Genomic DNA, 22,812 nt, shown 5'->3' on the forward strand with positions numbered 1-22,812 from the left:
TGCAAGACAGAAAAGAAAGCAGAGCAACGGTTCCAAGACCCTCCGGACCCAAGCAACTTGCCTTCTTGGCATGCTATCATAAACATGCCCAACGATTGACATGTCCATCCAACCCCTGACAATTCTGCACCTCTTAAAGAGTTTTTCTTTGTACTTATCCTCAATGCAAAAACGTATGGTCCTCAGGATTTACTTAATCGTGACGGAAACAAATCAAGGGACACCACTGGTTAAATAGCCTTACTCAAAAACTAATAAACCCCAGCACTACTATTCACGTAAAATATACCCAAAATGACAAGCCCAAACTCACTGCCACTGAGTCAATTTTGACTCATTAATCAACCCCAGATTACAGAATTAAAACTGGCCCTTTGGGTTTCCAAGACTTCCGTGGGGCGAGTGGTGGGTCTGAAGCAATAAACCAGCCACCAACAGCTCCCAGGTGCTACCAGGTGGCTACCAGGGAACCGTATAAAACATACCCACTCCTCACTCGCTTACTGACATGGCGAGGTTCCAAAGACCTAAGTACACAACTTCCATGCCGGCAGCGTTCCCGCAGACATGGTTTCAATGACGCCATGATGGGAAGGTAGCAGAGTATTGCAGAAGTCACCAGTGGCTTCCCATTTCTCCCTAGCCCCCTGTGCTCTTCTGCTCCCCTGGCATCCTGTATGCCCTATGCCCTGTTGTAACCACCTCCTCTTTCTCTTGGTCCATTGCTGGCAGACATTGCTTCTCTCACACACCTCGAACTATCTGTCCCTCCTGCAGCCCCATGGGCCCACCTTCTAAGAACCCTTGGACCTGATGGGCTGGGGTCTCCTTGCCAATCAAGGCTACCAGGGCTCCCACATCCCAACTGAGGTGTCCATGCTCTCCCAGTACCACTCCCCATTCTAGAATTTGGACAACTCCTCCCTGCCTCCCAGGAGCCATCCCTTAGTTCAAGCAGCTGCTCTGGCTTCTGAAGAATTCTGGTGGTGCTAGAAGGCCCCAGTCCCCTCCTGCTCCACAGGCCAGCCAAGTCTGCTCCATCTCGTGGTCCCACACCTCCTGCTGGCCAGCTGGACTCACCCCCAGGCGGGTCCCAGCTGAGAACCATCACCAGAGGCAGTGAGGGCACTCCCAAAGCACACCCTCCTCAGCCTCGCCCTCACTGGGGTCCCTGGGCTGCTGGGCCAGAGCATTAACCTGCCCCTGAGCTGCTCTTAACACCAACTTCCTCTCCCCAGAGCCAGCCCTCAACTCCAGGCTTCCATAGCAGCTGTCAGACTGACTCATGGATACATTGTCTTAATGCTTTGAAAATGATGATGGCACCATGTACACTAACGTGACTGATACAATTGATGGATTGGGTTACAAGAGCTGTAAGAGCCAGAATCATCTTTTTTACTGTTGTGCTAATGAAAAATGTTAGAAAGCAAAAAGTAGGTGTGTAAATGTTAATATTACCAAATCATCCTCTCAGTTTGGGGAAATTTTATCTATAAATAATTGCATTTTAAATAAACAAAATAACCTCTTTAGACTTTTGTGGGTTTTTTTTGGTCTCTTGGCTTTCTTCACCAACTGCCAAACCAAACTCTCACCCATCCTTCCAATCTCAAACTGAGCCACCCCCAGGGGAGCTCCAGTGAGCTCACTGTACACTCTACTGTGTACATGTACGTGTCCGTGTAGTTTTCCTTACGAACACTTTTCTTCAAGACAGGGGAGTTTATCTGTTTTGTAACATTTTATTTCTATACCTTCATAATATTTTTATATACATTAGAGCATTAAGGGATAAGCCTCCCAACACGGTTAAGAATTGTCTGAAAGCAATAGCTGTATTACTGTCATCAGGCAACAACTGGACACAAAAGGCATTCATTCACTACCAGGTGAAGGGGCAAATGTATCTTTAAGAAACAAATAAAAGGTCAGATCTTGTGTTTCTTTAAAAAAATAAAATGAAAAGGTAAAATCCCTACTTTGTGTAGGAAACACTGCAATAGGAGTGTCCATGAGCATTAAGAAAACCACTGAGTCTGACAATACTCAGAAACCTAATGAGAGAGAACCCCCTCTGTGAGGCATTCCAGGAACGCCTGCCTGGTAACTGGCCAACACAAGATGACCCTCACCGCTGATCAACTCAAGTGGGTGCATGTTGGGACGACGTCACCCTACACCTACAAGGACCTCTGAATCATGCAAAAACCATCCAAGAAAAACAAGTACGTTTCTCAGGCATTTTCATGATGTCAAAACTCACAAAGGAGAAACAGAATAGCACATTGTAAGGAATAAACTTTGAGCAGTGGACATATATTCCTTCTAAATTTAATATTAGACCTGTTTAATAAACAAGTAGCAAAAAAATAAACAGGTAGCTAATCTTCCCCTAAAACAGAATCCCTCCCCACCATAGTTCTACTTTATTTTGTTAAAATGTTAGGAAACTACTTTTATTTGAGAATCCAAAAGCTCAACTTTCTTTAGAAATTATTTATCTACAATATTGTGAATATGTCCTGAGCATAAAATGGATATATAAAATGATAATTTTCTTTTTTTAATAATTTTATTGGGGGCTCTTACAGCTCTTATCACAATCCATCGTGTCAAGCATTTTGTCCATATGTTGCCATCATCATTTTCAAAACATTCTCTATTTGAGCCCTTGGTATCAGTTCATTTTCCCCCCTCCCACACACACTCCCTCCCTCATGAACTCTAAATAATCATTTATAAATTATTATTTTTTCATGTCTTATACCCACTGCTGTCTCCTTTCACCTGCTTTTCTGTTGTTCATCGCCCTGGAAGGGGGTTATATGTAGATTATTGTGATCGGTTTACCCCTTTCTCCCCCCCCCACCTGCCCCCTTATCCTCCTGGTATCACTACTCTCAATATTTGTTCCTGAGGAGTGATATTTTCAAAGTATAAAAACTTCTAATAAAATTTAACCAGAGTTGTTATAGATAGCATGAAGGTCACAGAAATCAAATTTTATTCTTTTAATTTATGATTAAAAACTGATTTCAGGCAATAAGTTTACCAGAAGTCAGAACTGGTTGGGGAAAAAAGCAAACCTGGATAAAAAATAGCTTTGTAGGGTCAGGAACTTGCTGGCTTATGGCGACTATCTGAAGACCATCCTGATGGAGCTGTGGATTAGGTTTTGAGCTACAATGTCAAGGTCAGCAAGACAAAAGATAAGGCTATAGCCTCGGAAACTCTATACAACATTTCTCTGAGTCATAGTCAACCTCAATGACAGTGGATTGGGTTGTTTCTTACAATTTTTAAATTATTGATACCTTCAAAGAATTTTACTTCTAACACAGACATTTATTTACACCAGCACATTTAAAAATACTTAACAATTTGCTGGAGACTATTAATCAATTTTTGTTAAAGGTAAATGATACTTTTCTAAACCAAGATGAAAAACTCAAGTAGGACTTGTTCACATTTTTGCCAAGTCCTCTAAGGAGACAGATTCCTCCAGCAGTGCTGCCTCTCACCTCTGCTGGCACATCGCCTTCGCAATAGTCTGTGCTAAGCTCGTGAGAGAAGACGAGTGAAATAAACAAGAACTTTTCATTACAATACATACTTATATATTTTAAGTAAATATAAATACAAGCTAGGTTTCTAGTACTTAGTAGGGAGTTGTCATTAAATGTGTGACTATAAAACTGGGAATTCAGTTCTTCTGTTGCACTAGACATATTGTTTACATAATGAAACCAAATTTAAATTTTATTATTGTTCAATATATGTATAATTAAATATGATAAGTTATAAAAATCGGTTTGGCATGAAAGCAACTCAGGGCCCTCTGCAGACCCCCTTACACATGAGAACAGCTGGTCCACACTGACAGTCAACCCTCCAGCTGACTCATCCCTCTACAAAGAGGCTGGCCCTTCACTCCTCCTGCGTCAATCAGGAACAAGCACTACGAAGTTGAGGCAAACTCCCAATAAAAGCAAGACCAAAATTAGCAAGTAAAAAAAGAAAGCTGGGAGATAAAAATAATGTAGGAAACAGAATAAACTTCAAAATAAAGTATCACAAATACTCTTAAAAAACTGATTTCCATTCAACAAGAACCAGCGAAAGGAGAGTGAGTTCTGGAATATTAAACTTGAGCAGATGGGGTAGAGGGTGCTCTAAATTTAATGGAGTAATGATTGTGCAATTCTTGATATGATTGAACTATTGAATTTTATGATACATAAATGTGTGCCAATAAAACTGTTGGGGAAAAATTGAGCAGAAAACTTTTTTTTAATAATCAATAAAAAGCTTGGGCAATTAAAATGGAGAAATTAGAAAATAGGAAACAAGACATAGCAAATAGGAGGTAAAATAAGCACTAGAGCAGCGGTTCTCAATCTGTGGGTGGGTTGCCTTCACAGGGTCGCCCGATTCATCACAGCAGCAAAATGACAGTTATGAAGTAGCAATGAAAATGATGTTATGGTTGGGAAGTCAGCACAACATGAGGAACTGTATGAAAAGGTTGCAGCGTGAGGAAGGTTAAGAACCACTGCTCTAGAGTGCCAGTTCAGGAAGTCCAGTAATCTATATAACATAAAGAAGTCTTGGGGAAAAAACAAAGCACTGAAGTAGAGTGAAAGAAATAATAAGACAAATATGTAAGAATGGAATTTCCAGACTAGGAAGGTCCAATAGATGTCCAGCACAGAATGGAAAATAATAATAATGAACTGATAATATTTTAAGAGAAGTCCTGGTGGCATAGTGGTTACACACTGGGCTGCCAACCGCCAGGTCAGTAGTTCAAACACAGCTCCTCCGTGGAGGAGAAGGCTTCTATTCCAGTGAAGATTTAGTTTTGGAAACTCAGAGGGACAGTTCTTTGTCCTATAAGGTCACTGAGTCAGAAACAACTTAATGGCAGTGGAGTTTGAGACAGTATTTTAAAACATTGACGAAAACCAGGTTCTGAAATACTTCCAGATAATAAAAGCGCAGTGTACCTACAATGAATCAGGAATAGTATAAGATTTCTCCACCCTGGAAGCTAGAAGACAAATAAGTCCGACCTTCAACAGTCTCATGAAAAATAGCTTCCAATGAAACGCTCAGGACCTCCATCAAATCAATTTTGCAAGTAGAATAATGAACATTACTAGCTATTACAGGAAGAGAGTAAGAGCCCTCACCAAGAAATGATGAAACCAAATCCAAGACAACTAACTGACCAGCAGCAGGCTGGGAACTAGAAGTCTGGAGGAGGTAGACAGATTAGGCAGGAATGCTTTTCCCAAAAGAATATCTCATGTGTTTGCACATACTTAAAGGATTGAGAAAAAAAACTCAGACAGGTGGAAATATTATGGTGCATTACCTGGCTCAGTTGTAATGTTAACAGTCATAACAAAAACACTCAATCGTTATTTTTCCTCAAAAAGAGTGATAAAAGTTTATTGGGAGGAGGAAGTAAGAAAATAGTGCTTAAGACCCAAATCCTAATCTTCCAGTATAAGCAGCCAATCCTCCACCACTACCCCCCCCCCACCAGCACCACCACTCAGGTGGTCCTCACTGCCAGGGACCCTGTAAGACAGACTAACACTGTCCCACAGGGCTTCCGAGGCAGAGGGGGAATGGGTCAGCAGTCCAAACGCACCACTGGCTCCACAGGAGGAAGATGGGCCTTTCTGCTCCTATCAAGGTTTCCAGCCTTGGAAACCCAGGGGAGGTCTGCTCTGTCCTACAGGGTCACTACAAGGGAGAATCGACGTGATGGCATTGAGTTTGGTTTGGGGATTAGACTATTTATGAAAGCAGAATACCACATCTGTCTCCCTCACAGCTGATGGATGTAAACAGCTAAATTTTTTTCATGAGCGCTTTAACCACTATACAACCAGGGCTCCTTCCAAGCAGTCAACAGATAACCTAAAAATGAAAACTCAAAAAATCAGTGTTTAAAAACAAACAGTGTTAAACATTATTCAGAAACATGTGGATATTTTGGGCTCCGATCCAGACCACAGTAATAAAGCAATTATCTCAGTAAGTGCCCAAAAGGATACAGCTCAAAGGAGAGTCAAATGATTACAGCTGGAGAAATTAGTAGGAGTGTAGAGATCCTACACAGTGCTGTCTCACTTTTAACAAATAAAAAATAATGAAATTTGTAAGGAAGACTAGCATCTACACAGTAAAGAGTAGGTAGGCCACCTTAAAAAAAGGACAAAAACACAATTGTCTCAGAATTCTCCTGTGAACAACTATAATTTCTGAAAAGGCCCATCATGTAACTATCCCCCAGAGCTGTTCTGTAATTTAACTTTGCTGCTACTTGCTCATTAAGAAATGGACTCTACTCCACCCTCAAAAAAACCCACCAACCCAGCCAGGCTGTGTGGCTGCTTCCACCAGTAACATACAAGGGGTATCCAAAAAACTCTGGAATTGCTGTTTTGTCTGCCTATATAAGATAGGCATGAAGCAAACCAGAGGAGAAAGCAATGGGACGGGTGGTTCTGGGGTTACTTTTGCGGAGGAGGAGACAGGGGAAGGCAACAGTGAGCAGACTATGCCGTGGACAGGAGAACAACCAGGGAATTAAAATCAAGTGGAGCATGGGAACCCTGGTGGTGTTGGTGCAACAGTAATCTAGCCAAGAGGAATCATTGAGAGGCAAATGAAGGGTGAGCATGATAGTGGGACAGGAGGAAGGTAAAAGGAAACAGAGCAAAGATCCAGGAAGCAAAACCATTGATAGAGGTAGACACACAGTTGTATACATATGTAAATATATTAATTCATAAAAATGGAGGTATTGGCCTATGTATATGTATTTATATGGAAATATATTGAGGGAGTAGATGGTCTTTGGGCCTCTACTCAAGCACTCCCTCAATTGTTCTATTAACAAGGCATTCTGTGATGCTCACCCTCTTGACTCGATCGCTGAGAACACAATGGGTGCAAAAGCAAATATGGTGAAGAAAGTGGAAGGTGCCCAGCTATCAAAAGATATAGCATCTGGGAAGCAACAAGTCCACATGGAAGCACACCAGCCTATGTGATCATGAGGTGTCGAAGGGATAAAGTAACAGGCATCAGAAGACCCAAAACAAATAATCATATTGATAACAAGGGAGATCAGAGGAGAGACCCAAAACCCATCTGTAGACATGTGGCCATCCTCTCACAGAAGGTTCACAAGAAATGAACAAGTCAGCAAGGGTTCAGGATAGCACCAATGAAACACACAATGTTCCTCTGGTTCTTTGAGGCTTCCTCATCCTCCACACCCTCCGTATCATGTCCCTAGCTCTACCTTACAAATCCAGCTAGACCGGAGCATGTAGTGGTTCAGACAAGAGCTCTTGACACACAGAATCCAGGACAGATAAATCCCTCAGGAACAGAAATGGGAGTAGCGATACCAAGAGGTAGGGAGAAGGCAGGTAGAGGAGAAGACAAGGGGGAACCTATCACAATGATGGGCGTATAACACCACCACACACAACAGGGGAAGAACAACAAAAACTTCACAGCTGAAGGGAGACAGCAGTCAGTCTGAGATATGAAAACAGTAACATAATTTATCAAAGGTTCACGAGGGAAAAAGGAAATAATAAGGGCACAAAGAGAAAATGACGATGGCAACATGTGTACAAATGTGCTTGATACGATTGATGTATGGATTGTTATAAGAGCTGTAAGATCCACCAATAAAATTATTTTTTTTTAAACAAAGAGTAGAATTGCACTAGGAAGAGCAGAGCTTCCATAGTCCGTGTGTTTCCCACTAGGCCAGAATCAAGCAACTCACTCCGAGTTAGTGCACCCAGTGGTGTCACCTGGGAAAGTTCTCTTGTCAGTGGATTTTTTCGTGAAAGCAGTTACACTAGAACCTCATTTTTGCAGTGGTCAATTAAAGAGAACAGAATGCAGCTGTGAAATTTTGTTTCCTGCTCAAGAAAATACCACAGAAACTGTTGTGATGTTGAACACAGCTTACAAGGGCAGCGCTATGGAAACACTCAAGTGTATGAGTGGTTTTCTTGTTTCAAAAAAGATGAACTGTCGCTTGATGATAAACCTCATTCTGGACATACATGGGGGTAGGGCCATGGTAGGGCTTAGCCACCATGACAATGTGCCTGCTCATGCAGCCATCTCAAGGGTGGCAGTTTCTAGCAAAAAAACCCACAAAACAAAACTGCATACCTCTCTTGCCCCAGGCACCTGACTCACTTAACCTCGCTCCGTGTGACTTCTTTTTGTTTCCACAAACGAAAAGGGACATGAGTAAGAGGTGAAGAAAAAGAACGAGGTTAGTGCTGTCAGCCATCTAAATAGATGACCTTGAAAAATGTTTTCAAGAATGAAATAGCAGATTTGGCCAATGTATTAAGTGTAATGGAGGGTATTTGAAGGCGATAAGGTTGTTTTGTAAAAAACAAAAAAACAAAAAAATTAAATAGCTTTTGAAACAAATTCAAGTGTTTTTTGGTGGGGTTACCTTCTTGTACAGTACAAGTTACGCTGTGCCAGGACTTCAAATAGCCTTAACTAGCCTGGCAGTGTCCTGACTCTTTAGACCCTATGCAAGAAATCCAGGCTACTAGCTAGAGAGAGAGACCAAATGGAAGTAAGAGGATGGAGGCGCCAGACATGTGAATGAAGACGTCACCCTGGACATCCAGCTAACCAAGCGTTCAGATGACTTCAGCTCAAGCCACTATGTGACTGCCGATACATGGCAACCCCACATGGCAAATGCCCTCGTTGAGCCCAAGCAGCTTAACCTGGGAGCAATGATAGCGACTGTTGGAAGCCACTAAGCAGCGGGTGGGATATCGCACTCCAGCATGTAACCAGAGCATTCCTAAAGCAACAGGAGATGCTGGAAGGCAATGAAGCAATGCACACAGGGAGAGGGAGGAAAACGAAATAACCTAAGGTTTCTGTACTCTGTCAAGATGTAATTTATTCATATTAAATAATAAGAATACTCTTCGTAAAAAGCCTTTTCACAAGGCAAAGTTTAAGCCATTCTCTTAAGGAATTCAAAATGAGGGTCAAATACAAAAGGCCAAAAATAATCTAAGAAAAGAATTAATATATTTTTGAAAAAATTAAAACTACGTATAGAAAACATAAAAGTATTGGAATTGACAAACCCAAGAGTTGGCTCAATCAGTAAACAAATCATCTGTGGTCTTTTAATAAGTCAAAAACCCACTGGCATCAAGTCCATTCTAACTCAGTGTCCCTATACAGGGTTTCCAAGGCCATGATCTTTATAGGAACAGGATACCTCATCATCTTTCTCATCTAGCCCATCTTACAGAGGGCTGGTAAACTTGAACCTCAGGCCTGGTTGGCAGTGCAATGCCTTCCTGACAGGCCCACCAGGGCTCCTCATGATAGATACCCTCTAACCCTCTAGGAGGCTCCATGAGCCCCATCCTCTATCCCCTTCCTTTTGGAGTCCCTGCCCTTTGAGTGTGGGTTGGACCTAACAACTCACTTTTAATAAATGGAATACTACAGGCGCAGTATGACCACCACTTCTCTGTGGAATGTTCTTGCTCGTAGGGGACACTAGCTGCTACAGTGAAAGCCGATCTATGGAGACGTCCATATGGTCTAAGAAGGAACTGAGGCTCATCTAGCAGCCTGAAAGGAACCAGTCTGTCAACAACTGTGTTACGTGAGCAGAAACTTCCAAGTGAGTACTGCGGTGACTACAGCTTCAAGAGAGGCCTTGGATTACAGACACCCAACTATCTCAGTCCTAAGTTCCGGACCCACCAATATCAAATCTGTGGGTTTTGAATCATGGCAACTCCATGGGCTACAAGCAGAACAACTCAGTTGGATTTTCTTGCCTGTAATCTTTAAGCAGATCGATCACCAGGCCTTGCTCCCTCAGCATCACCATTGAGTAGATTGAAACTGCTAACCTTGCAGTTAAGTGCACACAGCTATGCCAGGAACCTTGGATTCTAGACCCATGTGGGGATAATTTGTTATGTGGCAATAGATTAATGTACTACCCTCATCTAGAAAGGAAAAGGAAGAAACTACAAGGGTATAAAGTGAGCAGTGAGAAAAAAATATAAACCAAACAATATCTTCCATAACTATGCTAACATATTTGAAACTCTACAAGAAATGATCCTCTGTATCAGTTCAAATTGCCAAAACTGATTCAAAGAAACCAAACCAGGGAGAAATTTAACAAGTTGGAAAGGCGTTCCTCTGGGTGAAGTGAAGGGGTGGAGAGCCATGACAACTTTCTCTGGTGAGTACTTTTCAAATAGCCAAAACACAGATGGTTTCCAATGGGGAGCTTGTCTCAGGATACAGAGGTGGACAGTTTGCCAACTGGTTGAAAGAGAGGCTAACATGATTCTAAAGCCTAGCAAACTACATCATTTCCTCCCCATCTGCCACTTGGTCTTGTAATCTTATTGTACACGTAACCTATCATCTATCTGTCAAATCTACTCTTTTTCTTTATGGTTTTAAGCATTTTACTTACAAAGGCTGCATTACCACCCTATGTGTTAAAATCCCCTGTATTTTCTTTTCGCTCTGGAATTTGTATTTTTTTGTGAAATACTCACTGCCATCGAGTCGATTCCAGCTCATAGTGACCCTATATTGAGAAGACACATAGAATTTAAATATCTTCCACAGATACAGCCAAATTCCTCCAAGCCACTTATTGGGCAGTACAACCTTTGCTCCAATTTAAAATACCACCTCAGTCATTCCTGTCAGATTGGTCTGTTTCATGGCTCTCAACACTGTTACTCAATTTTAATGACTATGTAACCATTTGCTATGTATTAAGGGAATTCCTTGCTTCCCCTACATTTCAAATGTGCCTTGCCTGTTATTCATTCAACCTTTCTGCCAAATTTATTTTAGAACCTCAAACTAAAATTCACTGCCACTAAATAAATTTTAACTCATAGTAACCCTATAAGGCAGGACAGAATTGTCCTTGTGGACTTCTGAGACTATAACTCTGCACAGGAGTAGAAAACCTCATCTTCCTTCCTCAGAACTGATGGTAGTTTCGAACTGTTGATCTTCTGATTAGCAACATAACATGTAATCTACTACACCAGCAGGGCTTCTTTATTCTAAAACCAGATTGTATTATTTCTTTTTTTTTTTAAACAATATATTGGGGCTCATACAATTCTTATCACAGTTCATACATATACATACATCAATTGTATAAAGCACATCTGTACAGTCTTTGCCCTAATCATTTTTTTTCTCCTCTTTTCTTTTTTTACATTTTATTAGGGACTCATACAACTCTTATCACCATCCATACATATACATACATCAATTGTATAAAGCACATCCATACATTCCCTGCCCCAATCAGATTGTATTATTTCAATCATCTTAAAAATCAAAAGGGTAATATAAAGTGATAAACTCACCTACAGTTTATTTTCCTCCAGTGAGTACTAAAAGACCATATAAAAATATGCAGATTAATTCATAATTTCCTACTTCCCTTTTATAAGTTACCAAGAAATACAAATCTCTACTTAAAATTTTTTTTAGTCTTTTCAGAAAGAAGCCTGAGTTTAAATCACTTACATAAATTATTTCACATATTTCTCATGTTTAATTCTAAAGTAAACATATTTAAGAATTTCCAAAGTTTTTATGAGGTCTTTCTTCCCAAGGCTAATTCTATGAAATCTCCTCAATGTTTACCCGGAATATTATGGAAGGATGACTTTAATTATAATTGACAGAGATTTATACAGTCCCCAAAATATTACCCATGCTCCCCTTGAAACCACTTTTTAAAGTTTTATTCACTAATGCCTTGCTGCCTTTCATCTCTATACATGAATAGTAATAAAGCATTCATTATCTTTTACAACCTCTGAAGAGAAATTGAATTTACCACTTAGAGTTAGATGACTCGCTCAGGCCTGGTAGTGAGTCAGCGCTGTCTGGGAACCTTCAAGGGGTTCACCACCCAGAGCGGGGCTCACAACTTTGTGGACTTAACTGATAAACAGAAAAGTCCACTTCACTGAAGACTTAAGACATTTCTTTCAGATTCACTTGATTATAAATTCAACCATCTATACATATACAGAAGACACAACTTTTTAAAATACCCTTGGGGCATACAATACACCAAAAAAAAATGAAGGATTACAATTCTTTCCAATTAAAAAGTCCTGTAGTCAGGTGTAATCTTAAGCACCCACTTGTACTGTGCTTCCCTTCATTTTGACATCTCATTTCTCTTAAACAAAAAGAGAAACTATAACAGTTTAACTATGAACTGAAAAGCATAACTAGGACATGACAAGTTGGGGTTTTGCGTTTATTCATCCCTTTCTACGTGTAGATTTAGCAGAAACATACAGTAGCAGGTACTATGAAAGGCAATGTCAATACTGTCTAAAACTGAAATTTTCACTTTGCCAGACTAAGCAGTAAATATTCAGGCATTATGGAAAAAAACCACCACGCACTCAACGCAATTTCCCATCTCTGTGTATAAAACACCATGTGTGACTGTAGGTGAAGATGTAAATTTTCAGAAGTATACAAAAGTGACTATTCTTAAAGAAAAGGTCAAAAGAAGGAGTTATTTACTCTCACCCCGTTTTTTTAGTTTTACTCTAAAACGCTTTGTTTTGTCTTTTACGATTTAAAATTCACCTTCATATTAAAAAAATTCAGTAAAAATTCACAAAACATTTCCGGCGGTCACTTAATCTATCAGAGTCTACCTACCTACCTTACCTACTCCGTTGATCTCCTGGTTTGGAGTCGGAATACACTTTATTTTCAGATTACTTTATTCTTATTCTAAATTTATTAGACTTTTACCTTTCATATGCTATATTTACTTTCTCAGTTAATGCGATGTCATATGGGTACATTTTTCAGTGTACTTATTACCTTTCACGTCTTATCCGTGTGCCTGACCGTGGCTGCAGAAAAGTCGCGAGTTGCTGCAGCAGAAGCACCCTGTGCCTGGAAAGCCCCAACAATTCAGTGCCCAAACAAATGGTCACTAAGGGCCTCTTTTTCACAATGTCTAGCCCTTGACAATATCAACCAATAATGGCAAGGGTGTAACAAACGTGGTCGTTTCAGATTCCTTAAAGCCCACTGGAAAACGAGAGTAATCTAGGAGAGCAACAAGATGTTGCCAGCTCCAAACTAAGAATTAACTTGGGTTCTTCCCTTGGACACGCTAGTTCACACGTCAGGTTCAGCCATTTAAATGTTACGGGAACCTGGGTCAGTTCTAAGTCCTCTCTCTCCAACTGAGGTGGCCACGTCTGTGAAATGGGTATAAATCCCGGGAGGAAGTGCGCCCAGAGGGCGCCTCGCTCCGGACGGCCGCGTCCTTGCCCCTGGGCAACGAACCCTCCAGCCCGGCCACCGCCCCGAGGGGTCCGCCCGCTCGCGCTCACCGCCCGAGGGCCTCCCGCACAGAACGGTGGCTCCGTTCCGGGGGGCCGAAGGGGCTCCACTCCCCGGCCGGGGCCCCGAGGGAATGGCTGCAGGAGCCCAAGCCGCGCGTCTCCATCACCAACCTTTCACACTTCCTACCCCTCACACCCGCCGGGCCGCCGCCTCCGACCCGAAGAGAGCACCCCGAGTCTCACCGTAAGGCAGCGGGGCAGGCAAGTGCACGGCGCCGAAACCGAGTCCACACTCCCCGGCCGCTTCTGCGAGACGCGCAGCGAAGCGCTCCCTCCTCCCTCCCGCCTCCGCCCCGACCAGACGGGGCGGGGCCTCGCGGGGCCTCGGCACGCAGGCGCAGTCTCCTGGCAACGTTCAATTGCGCAGCCTCAGCCAATGGGGAAGAGCGCGGGACAGCGGTTCGAAAATAAACGGTCGGTAGCGACGGCCCGGGCGTGGGTGGGGCCGTGGGCGGGGCTACGAGGGCGGGGCTAGACGCCCGCGCCCACTTTCCCGCGCCTGCGCGTTGGTGCACGCGTTGCCTGGTAAAGGAAACATGGGGAGCAACTCTTCTGGGGACCCCGGGAGAGCGTGACTCCGTGGGTGGGTTCGCTCCCGGGGAAGTGGGTGGTGCCAGCGGGCCCGGGAGAGGGGGAACCTGGCGGGGCGAAAGCGCCGCCGACTGACGCTTTCTGGAGGGAAGAGTGGCACGTTCCTATGTCGGCGCTGGAGATGCTTTCCACTGCACGCAGCATAGGAGCCTTGTACCAGAGAACTCTGAGAGAACTAGGGAAGACCCTCGGGAATCACTTGATACAGTTCCCCTCCATCCCTGCGCCCATTTTTCTACTTGATGGAATTAATGCCTAGCTACGACTGCTGTTGCCCAGAATTCCCGACTTGCAATTCAACACTTATTCCAACTTCCCCAAGTTCCTATTTCACCTTCCTCACCCGCTAGAAGGAGAAAGCACAGTGTTTTTTATATTCTGAGAAGCTCCAGACAGTTTCCCTCTCCTAAACGTGCTTAAGTAGTGCCTGGTCTTGGCAAAAGGGACTCCATTTTTAATCCGGTGCCTTCAGTTTGGCTCTCAGAATTCACCTCTCATAGACCTCCCTTTCACTGACCTCCCTCTCACTGATCCCCTCCCTTGCTCAACCTTCAAATTCCTGGAGCTGGCTCTGGAGCCAGAATGTTTTCTGAAGATATGCACACTAGCCGTCCTTGGCATATAGATAAAGGTCAAAGACCTTCTCCCTGCTGAAGCACCTGTGTGCACAGATCCTCCCCAGCTTGGACCCTTCCCAGCTGTGCCTGCCAGCAGGGGTATAAAAACCGCCGCCTAAATTTCCCAAAGTGCGGTTTCAAAGGCTCAATCCCCTGAGTTGCTGAATCCACCCGCAAGCCTCTCAATAAAGCCTGCTTCTAAATTTTGCCGATTGGATCTTTGGTTCTGTTTCGTGCCCCAAAATTCCTTACAAGTAGTGCTTGGCTAAGTAAAACTCCCGGAGTTGGTACACCGTGCTGGACAGCCAAGTCTTAGGTTCCTATATAAGAGATTTACAAACGAATTTTAAACTAGAGAAAGAAGGTAATATGAAGAGTCCTCAGTCAATCTCAAATGTTTTCACCAACTCAGCTACCTTAAAGACATAACGAACGTATAGATTCCAGCAATATCCAAACATAACCTTTTTTACATGGTGGTATATACGTATCCAGTTCCAACTTTTTTATACATAAACATTTTCTATTTAAACTTTGGAATCATCCAGACAGGTTTTTAACTCACTGTCAATATATGGTGACTATCTTTCCATATCAATAAATGCACTATACTAACTGGAAATATCGTTTGTGGACTGTGATTCAAGCCATCTAATATTGGCTTGGAAAGGTTGGGCATGAGGACTAACTCAGATGCAGGAGTATATGTATGAAACTTGTGAATTAAAACTAAAAAATCTGAATACTAAGGTACTCCACCATCAAAAATAGGGGAGATTTCAACTGCTTTGGGGTCTCTTCCTATATGCTTCAATCAATGTCCTTTGGATATGGACATGGCATCAGGACAAGAGACGACAAATATGTCAGTCATTGCCACCTCTAGGAAGAGAGGAAGTAAAACACTGACAACTCTGGTGAAAAGGCCGGATTTCTTTCTTGATATCTTGTCTCCAGCACTGAAATAAGAAGTCTTCATCAGACAGAAATGCTCATCGGGGAAGCAAACGCACTTTCAAATCTGGAGTTCTAAAAGCTACCGGTGGGAGAAAAAGGTGGCAGTGGACCTCAGGGAAGATCACAGCCCTGGAACCCCTATGGACTCATTCTACTCTGTCCTCAGAATCTGTTTGATTGACCCAATGGGTTTGGGTGGGTTGGTTTAATAACTGGAGTTTAAATTCATATTAGCCTAGCAAAATTATAATAAAGAAAACGTGATACTGCCAAGTGAGAAGGGTCCCATGCCTCCTTCCTAGGATTTCAAAGGAAACCCAGCCAGAGCGGTTACCATGGTTCCAGTGGCAGTGAACCAAAGGCAACGAGCCAGAGATACCACCAAACGTTTCATCAAAGGTCATTTTTCCTAGAAAAATACACCCAACCTTATAATACAAGGGAGCTAGAAGACGCAGAGAATAAGATTTGGAAGGGGTTTTAGATGTATTCTAGGAAAACCCTCATTTTCAGAGAATAACAACAACCTACCAACCAGCTTATTGCTGCTATCAACAGACTTGGAGCCAAAATCTGCATGTTACTATTCCTTAAAATGTAAGGCGACACACTTTTAAACACAGTATATATAATTTTTCATATACTCCTTTTCTGCTATTTCTGAATGTAATTTGGAAGAAGATAAGGATGTTGTATTAGGCTCGTGTTGTCTAGAGAAACGAAACCAGCAACACATATATGCCTAAGGAAGAACTTTCTGTCGAGAAGAGTCCCTGGCCCAATCCAACTGAAGTCCCTGGAGCTGGTGCCAGCTGAGTGCTCTGGAGACTCAGGTGCATGCAGCCTGCTGATTCAGAAAGTGCAAGTGGGATGCAGGGAGTTCACAGGGTGGTTGCTGTGGTCACATTGTGAGGTTACTCAAGTGGGTGATACTGTGGTTCTTGGCTTCTCACGAGGAGAAAGAATTCACGCTGAAGCCCGTTTGTAATCCAAGTGAGTTTTTATGAAGGATGGGAGAAGTTTCAGGTTTTACGGTCTCAAAAGAGTACACACTATTTCAGGGAAGCATGCCAAGCCACACAGAAGCCTCGCGGAAGTTCACAACTGGACACAAACAATCCCGTGTAACAGTGCACCCACACGTGTGGAACTGAGGCCAGAGAGAGCACTGGCTTGGCAGGAAGGGACACAGGAACAGGGTAAAAAGATGTGCCTTCCCACCGCCAGGGTACTTTAAACCTCTGGCTGGAGAGGTGTGGTTGAAGGTATTGGTTTTCCCCATTGGCTGAATTCCAGCCCCCTGGCTGAGATCACCAGCCTGGGCCTAGTCTGGACCACCCAGGTGTACAGCCTGCCTGACTTGGAGCCTGAGTTTGAGCATGCCCAGTTCAGGGGTCTTCCTGGGTGTTTAATGGTAGCCTCAGTCCTTCCCAACCTCCTTTCTGGGGCCTTCGCAGGCATGGGAGGGACAACCCACTGTCCCTGTCTCTAGCTACCTAACAACATGAATCCCAGGTTGGTGAGATACAGTTCTCCAGGTCAGATGGTCACATGGGCCCACCCCTGAAGACAGACACAGTCCCAGCAAGGTCGGAAGGCAAAGGGTAAGAGGATGGGAGAGAAGTGACCCGAGTCTCTCTTATCAAAAGGTCACACCTCCTGGTAATGATTGTACAATTCTTCTTGATGTGATTGAACTATTGAATTGTATGCTATGTGGATTATGTGCCAATAAAACTGTTTAAAAAAAAGTCCCATCTCCAAGGAGGCATCATCAGACTGTGACCCATTATTAGGCTGGCCTCCATCCTGATGCTTTCACACAGGTATGAGTTGACCTAAAATCTAACTGCCACGGGGACTTTCTCCCCTTTGGTAGTTTACTGCCTGTCATGGACTGAACTGTGTTCCCCAAAAATGTGTCCACTTGCTTTGGCCATGATTCTCAGTGGCTGGCAGTATATGATGATGTGATCTGGCAAATGGTGTCAAAGGGTAATACGTGCACAATATGATCAGCCAATAGGTTGTAAGAAGCTTAGGATAGGATACAACACTTGTCTTAATGCAGTGGTTCTCAACCTTCCTAATGACAGGACCCTTTCATACAGGTCCTCATGTTGTGGTGAGCACCCTGCAACCATAACATTATTTTTGTTGCTACCTCATAACTGTAATGTTGCTACTGTTATGAATTAGTGACACCTATGAAAGGGTCATTCGACCCCCAAAGGGGTCGGGATCCACAGGTTGAGAACCACTGTCTTAATGTACAGGAATTTCTCTAGGGCAGAGGTGTCAAACTGGTGGCCCACGGGCTGCATGTGGCCCCCACAGTAAGATGCTCTGAAATAAAATATAGTGAGGGAATTGTGTGTTCAGTATTGTCTCGATCTCCCTAAGCGCTATTTTCTTCATAACAATTTTTTTCTATTTTCATTTTATTTCAGAGCATCATGGGCCACAAAAAATCACCTCGGGGGCCGTATGAGGCCTGCAGGCAACCAGTTCGACACCCCTGCTCTAGGGGATGGTCTGAATTACCTTTTTATCTTACAAAAGATGAAAGGAGAGAGCAGCATGCAGAGAGACCTGATTACCAGCAAGGAAGAAGAGCAGAGTGTTTCCTTCAGACTCAGAGTACCTGCCCTGAGAACCACCTAGACCCTGAGGAAGCCCGATGCCAAGATGCATGGAGATGGCTGAGAGACCCCAGGCCCACGGATGTTGAAAGGAGACCATGACCTTGATCCAGAGCCTTCAGCAGAGAAAGCCTTCCTCTAGAGTTGACACTTTGAATTAAGACAGCTAACTTCCTGAACTACGAAAAGATAGATTTCTGTTTAAGGTCCTCCACTTGTTGTGTTTCTATTAACACAGGACTAGATAACCAAGATACCTTCTAACCACTTTCTCTCAGTTACAGTCAATCCTGAACTATTTTCTTTCAAGTACCACTAACTTTTTTGTTGTTTTGCCCCTAGCCTTTGAAATATTCTCAATTTTATGGGTAACTGTTATTTTAATAAAATTAAGGGAATGTCTTCATTTACTAAGACAATACTTCATTATGCCAGCATCACATCGCTATTTTAATTACCTGCGCATTTTGGATTTCAACAAATTTTTCTTAGCAATTCTTGTGAATTTTCATTTTGATACAGTATTGTGTGACTGTTATCCATTGCATCAGATAGTCACCAATTGCCTAATAACACACAGCCTACAAGATGCAAAGAACACAGGTCTTGTGCTCCACTGCCTTCTCCAAATGAGTTAATACACAAATATAGACTCGTTGAAAAATGCAGAAAATCTATGGTCTAGGGGGTGTGTAGAGGCAACCGGGATGAGCCGGGAGTGGGAGCGACATGTAGCTGATCTTCCCTTGTTCTGGATTCATAGAGGGATTTCTGTCGCAGGTACAAATCAGAGTGACTCCTTCATCTCACAATGCGATTCTTATTCATGCCTGCGCTACCTCGCCTTCTCTGAGATAATGTTGTTGTGTGCCAGCAAGTCCATTCTGATTCCTAGTGCCCTTATGTACAACTGGAGGAAATGGTGACAGTCTGTGGCAATCTGTCCCTATCTGCAGAATGACTGGGTTTGGGGCAAATAGGCAAATCCAAGATAAATTTGGAGGGCTTAGGTACTACAACATCATTAGCAACCTGCTCATTCTCTTTTAAAGGAGAAGCACTAGGGCCACTTTTGTTAATCGCCTAGTAAACACACAGCATGTAAAATGCTAAGAACCCCTGGCATGGGAGCACAGGACAGTCTGTGCACATATCACCCTGTGTGTGCAGAATGAAAAATGCCAAATCTGAGGAGGCTTCAAAAAGCTCATGGAAAACTTGCCTTATCTTTTAATTCCATTTTCCCACTAACTTTCTAAATCACCCTCATCTATGTGTGTGCGAAGGGCTTGAAAAAGTTCATGCGATGATGAGGGCAAAGAATGGACAGATGTGCTTTACACAATTCATGTATGTATGGATTGTGATAAGAGTTGTATGAATCCCTAATAAAATGTTAAAAAAGAAAAAGTTCATGAGTACAAATAGTTCTTTTTGCTTTCCTTTCAGGATGCCCTTAATGCTCATAATCACCAGAACGCATCACCTCCATCCTCCCTCCTCCTTCTTCAAGTTTAGGGAGCTTTGGAGGCAAAAGTACATATGATTTGTCTTGAAGTGCTCATATTGAGATGATTTTAGCAATGTATGAGCAAATGCCATATTGTTTTTAGTAATGGCATCAAAATAAGGAAGATTACCATCTGATATACATAATCATCTTAATCAAAATGATTAACATTTATTGAGCATTCACTGTGAACCAGGCTAAATTACATTTACTCTCACTTAATCATTACCATCCTAAAAATACTCACTGCTTTTAAAACATTTAAATGAAGGAGGAGAACACAAACTGGTCTCTATGTTTATTCTTACTTTACAAAGATGGGGATACAACTCTAACCACGCCTACTTCACCACCACCACCCTTTCCCCCAAAGAAAAGCTTGTCATTGAGTCAGTTCTGACACATAGCTCCTGCACAGGACAGAATATAACTGGTCCCTGGGGTTAGAGGCGAGGAATCTTCATGAGAGGAGAGAGCCTCATCTTTCTCTCGCAGAGCGGCTGGTGGAGTCAAACTGCCAACCTTGCTGTTAGCAGCCCAATGAGTAACTCACTAAGTCACCAGGTCTCACCTTAACTCTCTAAACCCAAAAACACTGCCATCAAGTGGATTCCAACTCATGGGGACGCAATAGAACCGAGCAGAAGTGCCCTTTTAGGTTTCTAAGGCTATAAATGTTTACAGAGGCAGAAAGCCTCCTCTATCCCCCAAGGTCGCACTGTCTTTAACCCACTATGTTGTGATCCACTACAGCAGGGCTCCTTCAGGTTAACTCCAACAAGGTCCAACGGTTCACTCAAGGCGACCCAATGTGGGTCTCTGATTCCAAAGCAAAGATCCTCTCTGCTGGACTTCGGTGCTTTCACTTTCTTCCTCACCTTCTGTAAGTCTGGAAAACCCAGAAGGGCAGTTCTACTCTGTTCTACTGGGTCACTCTGAGTCGGAATCCACCTGACGGCAGTGAGTTCAGTTGTTTGGATTGGAGGGCTACAAACCCTTGATAGCTTAAAATAACCGAGAGTTCTTCTTTCACAGTTCTCGAGGGCAGAAGTCTGAAGGCAAGGTGTTGGAAGAGCTGGGCTCCCTGGAAAGGCTCAAGAAGGCTCCATCCTTCCCTCTGCCAGCTTCTAGTGGCTCCAGGCAATCCTTCGCTTGTGGCTGCCTCACTCCAATGACATTGGCTTTCTCCTCCTGTAAAGAGTTGCAGTCTCGGAAACCCACAGGGGCTGTCCACTCTGAAAGGGTCACAATGAGTCGGAATCAAGTAAAGGAAAGTAAGTGTGGCTTTTACTGTTGCTTGGGACAGAACTGTGGTTTACAAAGCAATGGCCAGGAAAGTCATCCAGGGTTAGGGCACTAATGTTCCCCAAGGAGCGCCAGCGTTTACATTCTACAGGACAAGTAGAAGGGCAAGACTCCAGTTACTGTGTGCTTGGTAGGTCCTGCTTCAAATTACTAGCTACACTGTTTTGAAAACAAAAGTCACAATCTCCACCACCTGTCAATAAACAATCGCAGATCTCTTACTGCTCCACAAAAAGATCTTTGTTTCCGTGGCACAATGTTGGCAGAGATAGGGCTCAGCTTGTGATGGGTGCAGCAGCCTTCCCTTCTTCACCACGCAGGACCCTTGCCTCCCTCCTTTCAACCCAACCTCCCTCTCTCTGTTGTCCTCTCTCAGGAGCAAGTCACACTGTTTCCCGCAGAAAGCAGCTCAGCTATGTCTTACCCCAGCCCTGGGTCGAGTTACCTTCTTACACTGAATGAGACCTGGTTCTCGGAGAGAAATTCGGCCGTCCGTGGAAGAGAAACTGTAGTTGGTATCTCCCACAGCACTTGCTGGTCACCCAGAGTGCGCTCCCCATTCTGCACATAAAGAAAGTCTCCCCTGGAATAAAAATCAGTGTCAAAGTCAAGAAATTCCCTAAATCATTTTTCACATGGCTTGGTTGCATATCCTCAGAAATGGTTGACAGAGTTTTGTTGTTGTCAATAACACCTTTCATAGGAATAATTTCAGACACTGAAATTAGCGGGAAGAGCGAGCTGGCCCCGAGGGTCCGTGGCGCTCAGGGGTGGGTGGCACGCTGCTTCGGAGTCCAGCCGACCAAAGCCCCGGATGGCAGCAGCCACCTGGATAATGGAAACTTCTTTGAGCTGGCTCACTTCTCCCCTGGGGGAGGGCTGCGGAGCGATGCACGTGGCCATGTTCTCGGAATGCTCCAGCCACAGCCTGTGGTCCACGCTCTTCTCTTGTAGGGTCCTCGCCAGCTCCTTCCGGGTGTTCTCCTCCGGGGCCTCGAGGACCACCTTGTGCAGGTGCCCTAGCTCCCCGAGGTGGGCCCCGCGTGCGGGCGGCCCGGTGGCTGCGTGACACGCCTGCGCCACCAAGGCGCCCACGGGCCACGAGAACCAGCCTGCGCTGGATCTTTTCCGAGGACCAGGTACTGTATCAGGAACTGCGGCTCTTCAAAATTTTCAAAGGTTATTTTAAGGCTTCAGAATCTTTTCTCAGCATCATTTTTATTCACTACAGTTTTGGAAATGTGCATCCAAAAATGTAGCCATTCTGTACATTGCATGATTGAGTTTTAAGCAATCCCTGTAAACGTCATTCAGAACAGTGCCATGTCTAAATCATCACATATTGGGAGAGGCTACATTTCCTCAAATAATTCCAAAAATATTCACCTCAAACATTTCTGGAACTCTCCTTTGGGAATTGTCTTAAGTTTTTGAATGAGACAGCAAACAATAGAGTCACTTTATTTCATAGGGCTATCTTACAGTTGGTGAGCAAACCATGCTCCACAGGGCAGCGGCTCTTAGTGAATTGTTAGCGAAGCACATCCCCATTCGTTCACTTACGAATTGTCCACCACAGCGTTTGGACTGTACAGCGAGTTTGGACTGTTTGGACTGTGCAGCGAGTGGGCACGCCCACAGCCTAAACATTTACCCGCATGAATAAGTGACGTCTTGGCAGAGTACAGACATGT

General features: G+C 43.6%; 1 protein-coding gene across 3 annotated transcripts in view; it reads right to left on the reverse strand.

Annotated features, from left to right (window-relative positions):
- TRIM59 (tripartite motif containing 59) overlaps positions 1-22,812 on the reverse strand; it is a 54,431-nt gene that overhangs the window by 3,667 nt on the left and 27,952 nt on the right. Inside the window, exon 1 of one of the 3 annotated variants that reach the window (XM_075546983.1) lies at positions 13,608-13,750. The exons of 1 other annotated variant lie outside the window; for it this stretch is intronic. The gene's annotated coding sequence lies outside the window, so the exon portion shown is untranslated. Of the gene's footprint in view, positions 1-13,607; positions 13,789-22,812 lie in introns of those variants that run through there. One more of the 3 variants, XM_075546982.1, reaches the window with a different exon arrangement.

Source organism: Tenrec ecaudatus, chromosome 4, assembly GCF_050624435.1.
Source record: "Tenrec ecaudatus isolate mTenEca1 chromosome 4, mTenEca1.hap1, whole genome shotgun sequence".
Classification (NCBI taxonomy): domain Eukaryota; kingdom Metazoa; phylum Chordata; class Mammalia; order Afrosoricida; family Tenrecidae; genus Tenrec; species Tenrec ecaudatus.